Source organism: Dermochelys coriacea, chromosome 1, assembly GCF_009764565.3.
Source record: "Dermochelys coriacea isolate rDerCor1 chromosome 1, rDerCor1.pri.v4, whole genome shotgun sequence".
In the NCBI taxonomy this organism is placed as follows: Eukaryota; Metazoa; Chordata; order Testudines; family Dermochelyidae; genus Dermochelys; species Dermochelys coriacea.
The window spans coordinates 163,253,901-163,266,003 of record NC_050068.2 but is presented as its reverse complement, the minus strand read 5'-3'; the positions used below and the strand labels follow the sequence as shown (position 1 = coordinate 163,266,003).

Sequence of the window (12,103 nt, the reverse complement as noted above, 5' to 3'; positions counted from 1 at the left end):
TATTATCATAGATAGTGGGCCAAATTCTTAACACCACTGAGCTGTATATGTTAAGCACCTGGGGGAAAATCCAGGAGCTGTGTAGGTATATGTGGCCCTGTGCTGTCCTGCCTCATTGCATAGGACAGATTGGCCACTTTCACTCCCAGCACTTTGTGCTATGTGAAATAGATCATTTCCAGCCACAAGGGAGCTTACCTAAATCAGAGCTGCTCCTGGGGATGCTCTAATTTATGCCAGAGGCTGCACTGGCCTCCAGTACAAACAGATTCTATGCAGCAGATAGGTGGCTTAAAGCCACCTTCACCATCATTTCACTGGACTGCACTTTCTCTGTTGTGCCTCTGAGGAGGCACAGCCTAGAATCTATCCTCGTTAACTGTTCTTGACAAAGTAGTAACATAATTAGCGGGTGCTAGAAATAGTAAGTGAGTGCATGCTGCTAAATCAGATGAATAAGACCACAGTGATTACAGCATGATAATCAATGGGTTTGAACAAGGGAGTTTGGAGCACAAGATGAAATTTCACTATGTTAGGCTATCAAACAGGAACATACATAAAAAGACCCACTGGTCAAAAAAAAAAAGTCTCATGATTGTAATTGAGAGGCAGATGCATGGCTTTCGGAGAGAAAGCCAGTCGTGTGTGCATTGCATAACAGGCAATTATCAGTGGTTTTACTGTTTGCCCTAAAGAATTTTGAACAGCGTCAAATGGAAATTTGATCTATGAGAGGGAAAACAGTACTGCATCTCTTTAACCCTGTGCCAGTTTGGCTGGGCTGGGGACTAATTTGTTTCCATAGTGAAGTTTGTTTGTGCAAAAAGTTTTGCTACAAAAAGTCAGTGTGATATAAAGTTATCTAGAGCAAACATATTTTTCACAGTTAGAACTTCAAGGGAAAAATGCTGGGATAAATATATTGAAACCACAAGCATGAATCAGAAAGGCTTGAAACACAAATGCTGTTTTAACTCCAGTGTAAGGTCTGAGCAGATCCCACTAAAATCTACGGGCTTTTGTTAAATGCCCTAGGGACAGACAGGAGTGTGAAAGTCATGACCATTCATTCTTAAGCATTTGCCCAATGAAAATATATTCTAAGTATATTTACCACAAATAAATTAAATGTTTAAATAAACATATTTCAGGGCCAAATGATTGTGCAGCTCCTTTAGGCACTTAGGGTATGTCTACACTGCAGTTAGACACTTGTGGCTGGCCCGCGCCAGTTGGCTCGACTTGCAGGGCTCTGGCTAAAGGCTGTTCAACTGCAATGTAGACATTTGGGCTCAGGCTGCAGCCTGACCTCTAGGACCCTTCAAGGTGGGATGGTCCCAGAGCTGGGGCTGCAGCCCGAGCCTGAATGTCTACATTGCAGTTAAACAGCCCCTTAGCCTGAGCCACTTCATCTGAGTCAGCTGGCGCAGGCCAATGCCAGGTATCTAATTGCAGTGTAGACATATTCTTACTGTACTGACTAGCTTTTAAAATCTCAATGAATATATGTGATTCTTATTGTTAAACTGACTGGAAACTAATTGATTTTTATTTCCTTTTCCACAGACTGTGATGTCCTGACACTGACCGCAGCTTTTGTCCTGGAGAGCCATTCCCTTTCAAGCTACTATATATTCAGTTATACTAATTACATTGAAGCCTGGAGTAGTGATTATGCTAAAAATGGGTATATTCTTGAGATTCATCATTTTTGAACTAAAATTGCCCATTTTCAGTGGTGTGTTTCAGTGGTTGAAGCACTTTTTTCTTCTCTTTCAGTGACAATCATTTTTTCTTCTCTTTCAGTGACAACAATTTACCAGATGGTTAGCATCTCCCTCCTCTGCAAAAAAATCTTTGATCAAGATTCTTTTGGGATTAGAATTTATTTAAAGATAGAAAAACAGTTTCATGAAAATTCTGAAGGGGTCTGATACAGACCTGTTAAAAAAATCACAATATATTTTTCCCAAAAAATATTCTAATATTTAGGTTCCTCTCCCTTTCTTCCCCATTTTTGCCCTTTTGCTACTGAGTGCAATAAAATGGATGATGTCCAGGTTCTTTTCTCCCATTTTTTCATGTTTCATTTCTTCTTTTACTAATGCTGTAATTTTTCAAATCTTTTTTAACTTTGGAAAAGTTATAGACTGGCAAAGGGAAAAATGAAATGGAATCTCTGGCATTGTGCAACTTTTCCGAACTTGACATCAGTGAGCATGTTCCTAGGCAGATTGAAAGGAGTATATGGCCCTTTCTGTGCAAGTATCCCAGTGTCTCTGACAGCGATTTTTTAAAGGACCCTAAGAGAGTTCTGACGCTAACTCCATTAAGTAACGCCCTTGGGATCCTTTGAAAATCCCAGTTCATCTCTTTCAATATACCAACACTGTGTTTCATGTTTCAAGTTACATCAGAACACGCCAGCATCATCAATAGCAGACTCTGCCTTGTGGAAGGCTGAGCCTTTATTGTGATGATATATAATATACAATTTAAGGTCTCTTGCTAATACCAATTACTAAGATGTGTCAAATTAAAGCCTAGGCATTCTTCTTGGCTTGCTTATAAAATAATTCTTCTTCCTGAGTTTTTGTGTGTACTGTGTTTTTTTCCAGTCTTTAAATAAAGTCAATAGAAAGCCACAAGAGAGATCTGGACCCTATACTTTGGAAGCCTAACGGATTCTAGTGAGCAGCTGGCTTGTAATATGAGTCACACTGCAGACTATCTTTTGTATGTTTTCCTCTGAACTAAAGAGTAGGTTATTGGATGTCCTATGGCAGGTGCTATTGGATTAAGGACATAGCTGGCCACGAACAAACTTTGAATTAGTGTTTTTTGTGTGACTAAAGTAAATATGATCTGTTGGCATAATCCCCCTTATCTAACATCAGGTTCAGATATAATGGTGTTGTATTCCCCTGCATATTTTGCAAATAACTGTACAAGGGATTTTGTATCTGCTAGTGATATTGAAGACTGAGAAACAACATATATACTGCAGCCTTAAATCTATCTGCTTCACTAGCTTCTACTGCAGATGCACCCCAGATACAGGGTGAAAATAACTCCAGGCCTTTATAAGAGCAAGAACCATTTTTGGCATCAGTGATGCAAACTTTTACGAAAGGTGGTTGCAAAGCCAGGCTAAGTTCACTTGATCTGAACTTTGCTATCTTGTAGGGAAATGGAATTAAAGTGATAGCTTCTCTCTGAGTTTGTAACAGGGATGTTGTTGTCTGTGTTAAATACAAAGCTGAAGGTATCAGCCCAGTAGAATACTGAGCCCTAGTCAGCCTTGAGCACAATACATGCAAATCACTTTCCTTGTAGCAACCAGGCTAGAAGGGGAGGAAACTCCTGACAGAATCTTCCTGAGGTCAGCCCTAGTGCTTCCCTGGCATTCCATTCTGCAACCACTTACCTCCCTCAAGACACTCTTCATCTGCTTCATCCCACTGCCCTTTGCTAGTTCCCCACCCCATCTTCTCTCCCCTGCAAGACAGCCCTTCCTGATGATCCCTTCTACCGCCCATAACCTCACCCTCCAAAAGTATCTCCTATTGCATCATCCTCTGGGCCAACCCACACCCACAATCCCTTCTGAAGCTGCCTCAGCCATACTCCATAACTCCTCTTTTGATGGAAGTAGGTATCAATTTGAGCAGCCTAAGGCAGATCTTGAGCAGCCTGTTGAGGCATCTGCACTTGAAGGCTAGGCCTGAAGAAGCAGATGTAGATTCATGACTAAAGGATCCATGTCAGCCTCACAAATAATCCATGTAACTCCACAATATGAATTTTATATTAACATGTTGTTCTTACAGCAAACATGCCTTGTAGATGAGGACAGGAACCTTTTCCAGCCTACAAAATATGGCTAATTTGTTGTAATGGGGCAGCATAGTGAGGCCAGCCATGTTTTGGGAATGAAAGAGAAAAGGTGCCTTTGTTTAGGGTTCATTGTTTAACTTTTATAGTCTTTAAAGGTGATATCTCTTTAAAACTATGCAAATTACAAACTCCTCCATAAGCGATGCACAAGTTCACCTTGGAATGAATGTGTAACACAGAGACTGTGTATGACATCCTTACAAAGAAAGCCAATACACCTGCACTCATGGCATATGCTGCCAATCCTTCGCAGTTCGCTCTGTGGTCGTAGACTCTTAAAACTAGCTGCGTGATACCTATTTAAATTGCTATGAACGCATAGAAAAACCACTTCCCTCAACCATGCCAAAAGAAACGTACAGACGGTGGCAGTGAAAGTCTTGTGAGCCAGCACAGAGTTCTACATGTTTACAGTGTAGCCCAGAAAACTCAAAACAGCCCACTGCGGCATACCACAAAGACAGACATGAGGATGAGGGGTAGGGAACAGAGCACACTTCCCGATTTACACAGTAGCTAAATCACTCGGTCGTATTCAGAAGCTCTCACAATATTTCTGGTACTTTATTAACTGCACATTAGAGCACAGCATAAAAAAATGCATGACTAAACAGAAGAATTCATCAGATACACAACAGGTGGATAAGAATCTACCCCATCACTTTATAAAGCTATCAGTACCTGTCATGTTATGAATTTAGACTGAACAGGTTCAATGTAACTTCCATAACCCTGTCATCCTGGGCAAGAGTACCATGGACTGCACCATTGCAAAATATAATCTTTTGTTACTCACTGACTAGGCTAAATGGATTCAGTACTCTGAGAGAGGCAGGGTTGTCCAGTGGTTGGGATTCTAGACTCAAAGCCAGTCTAGATTCAATTCCCTACTCTGCCACAGGTTTTTTATATGACTTTGGGCAAGTCACTTAGTCTCTATGCCTCAGACCTCATCTGTAAAATGGGATTTGTGAAGTTAAATACATTAAAGACTGTGAGGCACTCAGATACTATGGTGATGGAGGCCATATAAATACCTAAGATGGATCTAATCAGTTACTCCAGTAGATATTGGACACATCTTAAGGATCCACTGAGATTTTGCCCCATGCCTAAATAGACCTTTCCTCTCAGCTGGGCCCGCTTCCCAACTAACACTTATTTCTTGCCTGAGTCTGATACCCCAACTTCTCCTGCCTGCTCCCAAAGAGGGTAAGCCTGGAAAATATTAATGAGATAATTACCCTATCTACCCTTCTGAAAGAGGCTTGATTACTAGTAGGGCAATGTGGGAAGTAAGTGCTGCTGTTGCCTCTCCTCTATTTGTTCTGTGGCGAGAGGATTTTGATTTCCAGTGCTCTTTAGCAGGAACCTTTCAAGAACACAAAGGTGTTATTTATTTGTCTAAAGAGTGCAATGAACTCATTTAGACAGTCCTTCGCTTTTCACACACATTGGAGTTGGTCTGGAACAGCCTGACTATGTAGTGATTGCTAAGTAGCTGTTCTACAGGGTGCTTCTAAAAAGCTTGATGATATAACATGCTGCTTGGGGATGTCTCAGCTTCTTTGAATGGTACCAAGGACTTGTGGCACCTACCAGTGTTCTAGGAGGGAATGTATCTGCATTCAAAGGTACTGTCTGAAATTGCCTCAAAAGACCTTTTTAGAAATTCTCTAGCATAGACGATACCTCTTTGACTTTTTTGAAATCCCTGCCAAAAGGCTCTGTTAGGCTGGTCATTAATACAAACTGTCTTCTGTACAGGTTTCTGTTAAGAAAGTAAAATACTCTGAGACCAGCAACACAACTAAGAGATAATGCTGCCACTTGCCATTTAACTTCTCCTGTAAGGGAGACAGTCTAACTTTCCACTGTAACTAAAGTTAAAACATGGTTTTGTGGCTGTCTGAGCGGAAAAATATCTTATCAGAAGAAAGTCATTTGTATGGCAAATTAGGTAGTAGGGAATAGACAGCAACTACCATACAGTTGGTTTTAGAACCTATTAATAGATGTTCAGGGTTTACTCATCAGCCATTCTCTTATAGGGTCAAGAAATGAAAATCCTACTCTATAAGCTTCACCCTCCATCATATAAGATTACAGACGGGTTAATGCTAGACCCTCAAATCTGAAGTCCTTAACATTTCAAAGAGGAAGGGAGAGTTGGATTTGAAACCTTGTATCTGACCCTGCCTATAAGGTAAAGGAGAGCCCATGCATATTCAAGAGAGGTGGAAGTTGGTAGGGAATGGAGGAAAAGAAGCTGGCAGAAGAGAACCTTGAGGTGGGATGGTGGAGCATGGAGCTTGGTTAGGAGACCTCAAATGTTTGGACAATTTAAATAACTGAAGTCTGACAAAACTGAAGTCTGAACAAGGTGAGGTTCACCTAGCACGAATTAAAAGAGAGCTGCCATATATGCACAATAGGTTTTTTGGATGTGTAGCTATCTATTCTTGTCAACTTTTTTTTTCTCCCAAAATCGATCATTGCATTTGTTTAAAGAAATGATTTTTTTTAGCAAGAGGAATAAAATTAAATTTTAAAAAAGCATATATATTTGTATTCCCTAGAGAATGCCAGTGACACTGAGTATAAATCAAGGCAGAATTTTCTTCCTTCGTTAGGTGCATTTTTAAACTGGCTGATGCCAAGTTTTTGCAACCCCTCCTAACCCAAACCCCAATCTATTCCCTAACTAAGTCCTTTTGTACTAGGTTTCACCCCACAGTGAAGTTTATCACAGCAACACTATTTCAGAGTGCTTTTTTGGGGGGGAGGGGAACACTACAACTCTCTGCTGCTCAGAAGAACACGTGGAAAGATGTACGAGGAGACAGACAACTTAAATCTGATATATTTAAGTGCTGAAATATTGTCAGAAAAAATGAGGTCAACTGGTAATATCTGCAGCCTAACAGAGTACCCAGTTTACCTTCATCCTGGCCTATCATCAGCAACCGGGGAATGATTGTGGTGGAATTAGTGGTGTACGTGGCTTTTGCTTTCCCACAAGAGAAAACCTAATACTTGTGTGGCTTCACTTTCTCTGTAACTCATCAGGGTAAACATCATCACATTCACTTCTCTGGCAATTACTAGATGAAATCAAAGCCAATCATAGCTTTATAAAGTCAGAACCATTGATTAGCATTGTGGTACTGGGTTTCTTTTAAGTGTTTGCTCTTCAGAAAATAAAATAAAATAAAAACTACACCAAGTAAACGCCATATGTATGTTTCAGCAGCAATTAAAAATAGCATGTTCAATTAGGGCTCAGTCTTGCAAGGTACAGAGCATCTTTAACATCCATCAGCATCAATGGGCATTCAGGGTGCTTACCACCTTGCAAGAGTACTCACCAGATTGACTGGGGAGGCAGTGTGGCCTAGTAGATAGAGCACTGGCCTGGGACTCAGGAAACCTAGGCTCTAGTCTTGGCACTGGTCTGGTGAGTGATCTTGGCCAAGTCACTTGCCCCTCAGTTTCCCTACCTGTGAAATGGAGATAATGTTATTGACCTCCTTCAAAAAGCACTTTGGGATATACCGATGAAAATGCTACAAAAGAACATTCAGCCATTTGGAAGAAGTGCATTTGATGTGCGTACCTGGTGCATTCATCAGGGAAAGGATGAACTGGGATTAGTATGATGTACTTGGGAAAGTAGAAAATAAATAGTTTCATTATTTGAGAATTCTGCAGTGTTTAGCACACTGAGGTGTTTTCTTGCATTAGCAGCCAAGTTCATACCTGTAGCATTTCCTTAACAGAATAAAGACGTGAACTGAAGGGAGGAAGAGAAGAAAATGTGTACTTTATATTGGCTAGTCAAGCACCTTGACAAATGCCTTTACTGTCAGCACAATGGGAAGCTCTCTCTAATATTACACTATCAAAACCACTTCACCTACCCTGTTTCTGTTCTCCCCTACGAGCCCTTACATACATACACATTCTTTCTCCTTGTGTAGCTCAGTGAAGGGACTGATTGCTCCATCTTCTACCCTCCCCATCAAAACCAGATGTCTTCGAAATGCTAAACACAATGTAAAACAAATTTTTAAAAAATCACAGCAGCAAAATATGGTCATAACCTCTCAGAATCACCCCGCACATCCCTGTGATTTGTCACATAAGCCCGAGTCAGGGGAGCATGTTGGCAGCTCTATTACAGTGGTTTCCGCCCACTGTCATATTGGGATGAATGCCAAATTGCTTTGTTCCACCCAGCTTTTGGGTCTCCAGGAACCTGCCCTGACAAATATATCCAAAGAAAAATTATCTTCATACTAAAGAATCACATGCTGCACAAAAATAGTCAATGCAATTTCAGACTGCAAACCAGTGACTTGTCATCCCAAAGCAATGAGCTAATCATCTCTCTTGATATAAATCAAGTACAGTTGTACCTGGAATATCAGGCCAGGTTCTCTGTGGACTGCACACACTTTGTGTCACTCCGATGGTGCAAAGGGAGCAGACTGGCTACATTCCCCTAGCTGGGGATTGCCTGGCCATTGCATAGCCCTCCCTTTAGCCTCTGGCATACAGGGCGTGTCTGGAGCATTGCACTTTAACAGTCCCCACGTGGAGGGCGAGCCCAGGCAGATCATCACCAGCTGCTGGAATGTAGAACAGCTTCCACAGGGGGCCACAACTAGTGCCAAAGTGGCCTCAGAACCAGGGAGCTACAACTGGTTTCCTAACAATCATCTCTCTCTGGAGCTCCCGCCAATGAGCACCGCAGGTTGTTAGTGCTGGATCCTTTTGACCAGAAAGACAATTTGGAGGGAGTTTAAAACAGGACAACAATGATGCTCAGGTTTCAGAGTAGCAGCCGTGTTAGTCTGTATTTGCAAAAAAGAAAAGGAGTACTTGTGGCACCTTAGAAACTAACAAATTTATTTGAGCATAAGCTTTCGTGAGTTACAGCTTGAAAGCTTATGCTCAAATAAATTTGTTAATCTCTAAGGTGCCACAAGTACTCCTTTTCAATGATGCTCAGGAGGCTGCAGGAGAAAATTAAAGGTGGTGTTGGGGGAGAGAATAATTTGTAGGGGAAGAGGTGCTTTTACACTTCTTCAAACATTTGTTAAACTGATGTGAGCTCTATTCAAAACAATTTATCTTTCTGTTTCGTTTCAAGTTGCACGCGTGCTTCAGTCTTTGTAGTATCAATGTGTCTGCTTGGATGATATGTACCTTTTGCCTGTCCTTTCGCATTGGTCCCTTTTCTAGATTGTAAACTCTTTGGTTTAGGAACTATGTCCTCCTCCCTATATGATTGCCCAGCTTCTAGAGTCCAGGGTCCAGATCTAGAGCTGGCTGAAATGGACTAAAAGGTCTTTGAGGAACATTTGAAAATTCCAAAATGGATTGTTTCACAGGGTTCAAATTTAAACCCTTTTGCGTGGAATTTATTGGTTGGTCAGTCCCTCCCCCCATAGTATATTGATTTTTTGTTAAAATAGTTTTCAACATCATGAGCCAAAATGTATTTTCTGAAAGCTGCATTTCTATATTGAAAACAAAAATTCCCTATGCTGAATTTGAAACTGATGGCAATAAAAATGTTAATAAAATGTCAATAAAATTATCTATTAAAGATGTCACTGTTTTTTGTGTGCAAAAAAACCAGAACATTTTAATAACGTTGACAAATTTTCATGAAACATTTTGTTTATAATAAACAATGAAAAAAATAATCTTCCACCAGCTCTATCGAGCAGCTTTACTGAAGCTAATGGAGTTATGCCATTTTATACGACTTGAGTACTGGGCGCTATGGTCAAAATGTTCACACTTGGGGGCCTACAGTTAGTAACCCAAATCGATATTTAGGCACTGTGACGGGGCAAGGCCAGATGGCTATGGAAGAGTAGTCCTATTGGGATCTTGGAAATGGGCGGGCAAAGCCCGTCCACCGCTAAAGGATCCCCCCCTAGCCTAGAAGGGGGATCCACAGGACCTAGATTCCAATGAATTTCGGGGGACAACTAATGAAAAAACAGGGACAGGAGTGTGGTCAAAGGGTCAAACAAAGGGAATCGGACGGGGACACCGAGCAGAGAACCCCGGACAGTGCCCACTGCTCCTCAAAGGTGTCAGAGGACGCTGCCCAGAGGAACTCTGCCTGGATACATGAACAGACCGAGGATCGGAAATAGGCCCCACAGTCACAGGAGACTCCATCGGCAACCTCCTCACTCTGGTTTTATAGATGGCCATTTTATCTAGGGCCAGGAGGAGGCTGACCAGGAGATCCTACACTTTGTGGGGCCACAGATAGGGAGTGCATAAATGAGAAGGTGAGGGGAGAATTGCAACCAAAATCATAATAAAATATTGGTGAGGAGCCGGAATAGGGGCTGCAGCCTGGCACATTCCAAGTATATATGTGCCAGGGTATCCCTCACGCCGCAAAAGGGGCAGGTGTCTGGGATTGAGGTGAACCATGCCAAGTACACGCCCGTGCTCATGGCTCCGTGAAGGAGCCGCCAACTAACATCCCCGGCGGGCCTTGGGACTAAGGTGGAATAAAGGCTGGCCCACCGGGGCAATGGAAGAGTGGTGGGAGATAGATATCTTAGCTCCAGGCTAAAGAAATCCCTGGTACCAGGATAAGTGAAATGGCAGCTGCTCCAGGTCAATTAAGACACCTGGGGCCAATTAAGAACTTTCCTGAAGACAGGGAGAAGGCTAGGTTGATTGGGACACCTGAAGCCAATCAGGGGCTGGCTGAAACTAGTTAAAAGCCTCCCAGCCACTCAGGTGGGTGTGCATGTCAGGAGCTGTGTGAGGAAGTTGTGCTGTTGGAGAGGCTGAGTAGTGCACACCATATCAGGCACAAGGAAGGAGGCCCTGAGGTAAGGGTGAAATGGAGCTTGAGGAAGTGAGGGCTGCTGTGCGGGAAGTAGCCCAGGGAATTGTACATGTCATGTTTCTAAAAGGTCAGCTACCATACCATTAGGGTCCCTAGGCTGGAGTCCAGAGTAGAGGGTGGGCCTGGGCTCCCCCCCCACACACACCTTTGCTCCCTGATTAATCACTGAGACTGGGAGACAACAGAGACTGTGCAAGGAAGGATAACTTCTCCTCACCTCCCTCTCTGGCTTATGATGAAAATGGCTCAGTAGACTGTGACCCTTGTCTCTAGAGAAAGAAAAATTACGTGGAGGGTCACAGTGAGCCTCTGAGACTAGCGAAATCCTCCAGGAAACATGGGACCCACAGAGGCAAGGACAGAGCTTTGTCACAGCACTAAATAAAATGGTCTGGTTTTCAATGGTGCTGAACACCCAGAGTTCTCATTTTATTTTGGTGGGAGCTCCAGGTGCCCAGCACCTTTGCAACACAGGTCACAGTTAATTAGATCCTTCAATGACTTACATGTGTATGTAATTTTAAACACTTGAGCAGTTGCAGGGAGGAATTGCTTACACATTTAAAGTTAATGCTGCAAACACAAACACTTATGAGTGTTCTTAACTTTCCTGCCACCAGTAATTCCATTGAAATCAATGGATCTACTCATGGTAGTAAAGTTCAGCACATGCATAAGTGTTTGCATTATTGGGATCTAAGTTTGTGCAGGATCAAGGCCTAAATATGGATTTAGATGCCTAAATTTAGGTCCCCAGATTTGAAAATTTTGCCCGTCTTGAGAGATTAGATTTTTCTTCCAAATGTATTTTGAATGTAAGGTTTGATGATACTGACCTCCTTCATACAACACATTGAGATCTAAGGATGAAAAGTCTTGTATAAGAGCTAGCTATTATTATTAATTATTATTATTATTATTATTTAAGATACAACAAAGTTTTTAAAAGGAGAACAACTGCACATGCAGTTCTCTTCTCAGGATGAGGGCCTTAGACTGCTAAATTCTAAAATTTCTGGACACCCGTGGCTTCCACTGTAGTCATTTAGCAAATGTAATCATCGATTTTAAGGGTCAGACACAGCCTGCTCTGTGCCTGTCACTCTGTTTATAGCAGTGGAGGATACTTTGAAAAATGAGCAAGTAACTGAAAAAATGTGGCATAAATTAACAGCAAGAAACGGCACTGCTAAAAAGCGCGAAACAGGAAAGAGCCAGTGACACTTGAGCATTTTTTTCATCAGTGTTCAGTAGGGACGGAACTTCTGCAAAAGCTGCTGAGGCCTGTTATCAGCTTAGCTCAGAGACCTG

General features: G+C 42.0%; 1 protein-coding gene and 1 long non-coding RNA gene across 5 annotated transcripts in view; one reads left to right on the top strand and one right to left on the bottom strand.

Annotated features, from left to right (window-relative positions):
• Positions 1-9,468, top strand: part of LOC119863376 — a 45,500-nt gene extending 36,032 nt beyond the window's left edge. Inside the window, exons 4-7 of the long non-coding RNA XR_005295589.2 lie at positions 1,570-1,690; positions 1,810-5,534; positions 5,952-8,731; positions 8,915-9,468. This is a non-coding gene — a long non-coding RNA (uncharacterized LOC119863376). The remainder of the gene's footprint in view (positions 1-1,569; positions 1,691-1,809; positions 5,535-5,951; positions 8,732-8,914) is intronic.
• RUNX1 (RUNX family transcription factor 1) overlaps positions 1-12,103 on the bottom strand; it is a 219,900-nt gene that overhangs the window by 189,777 nt on the left and 18,020 nt on the right. The window lies entirely within an intron of this gene.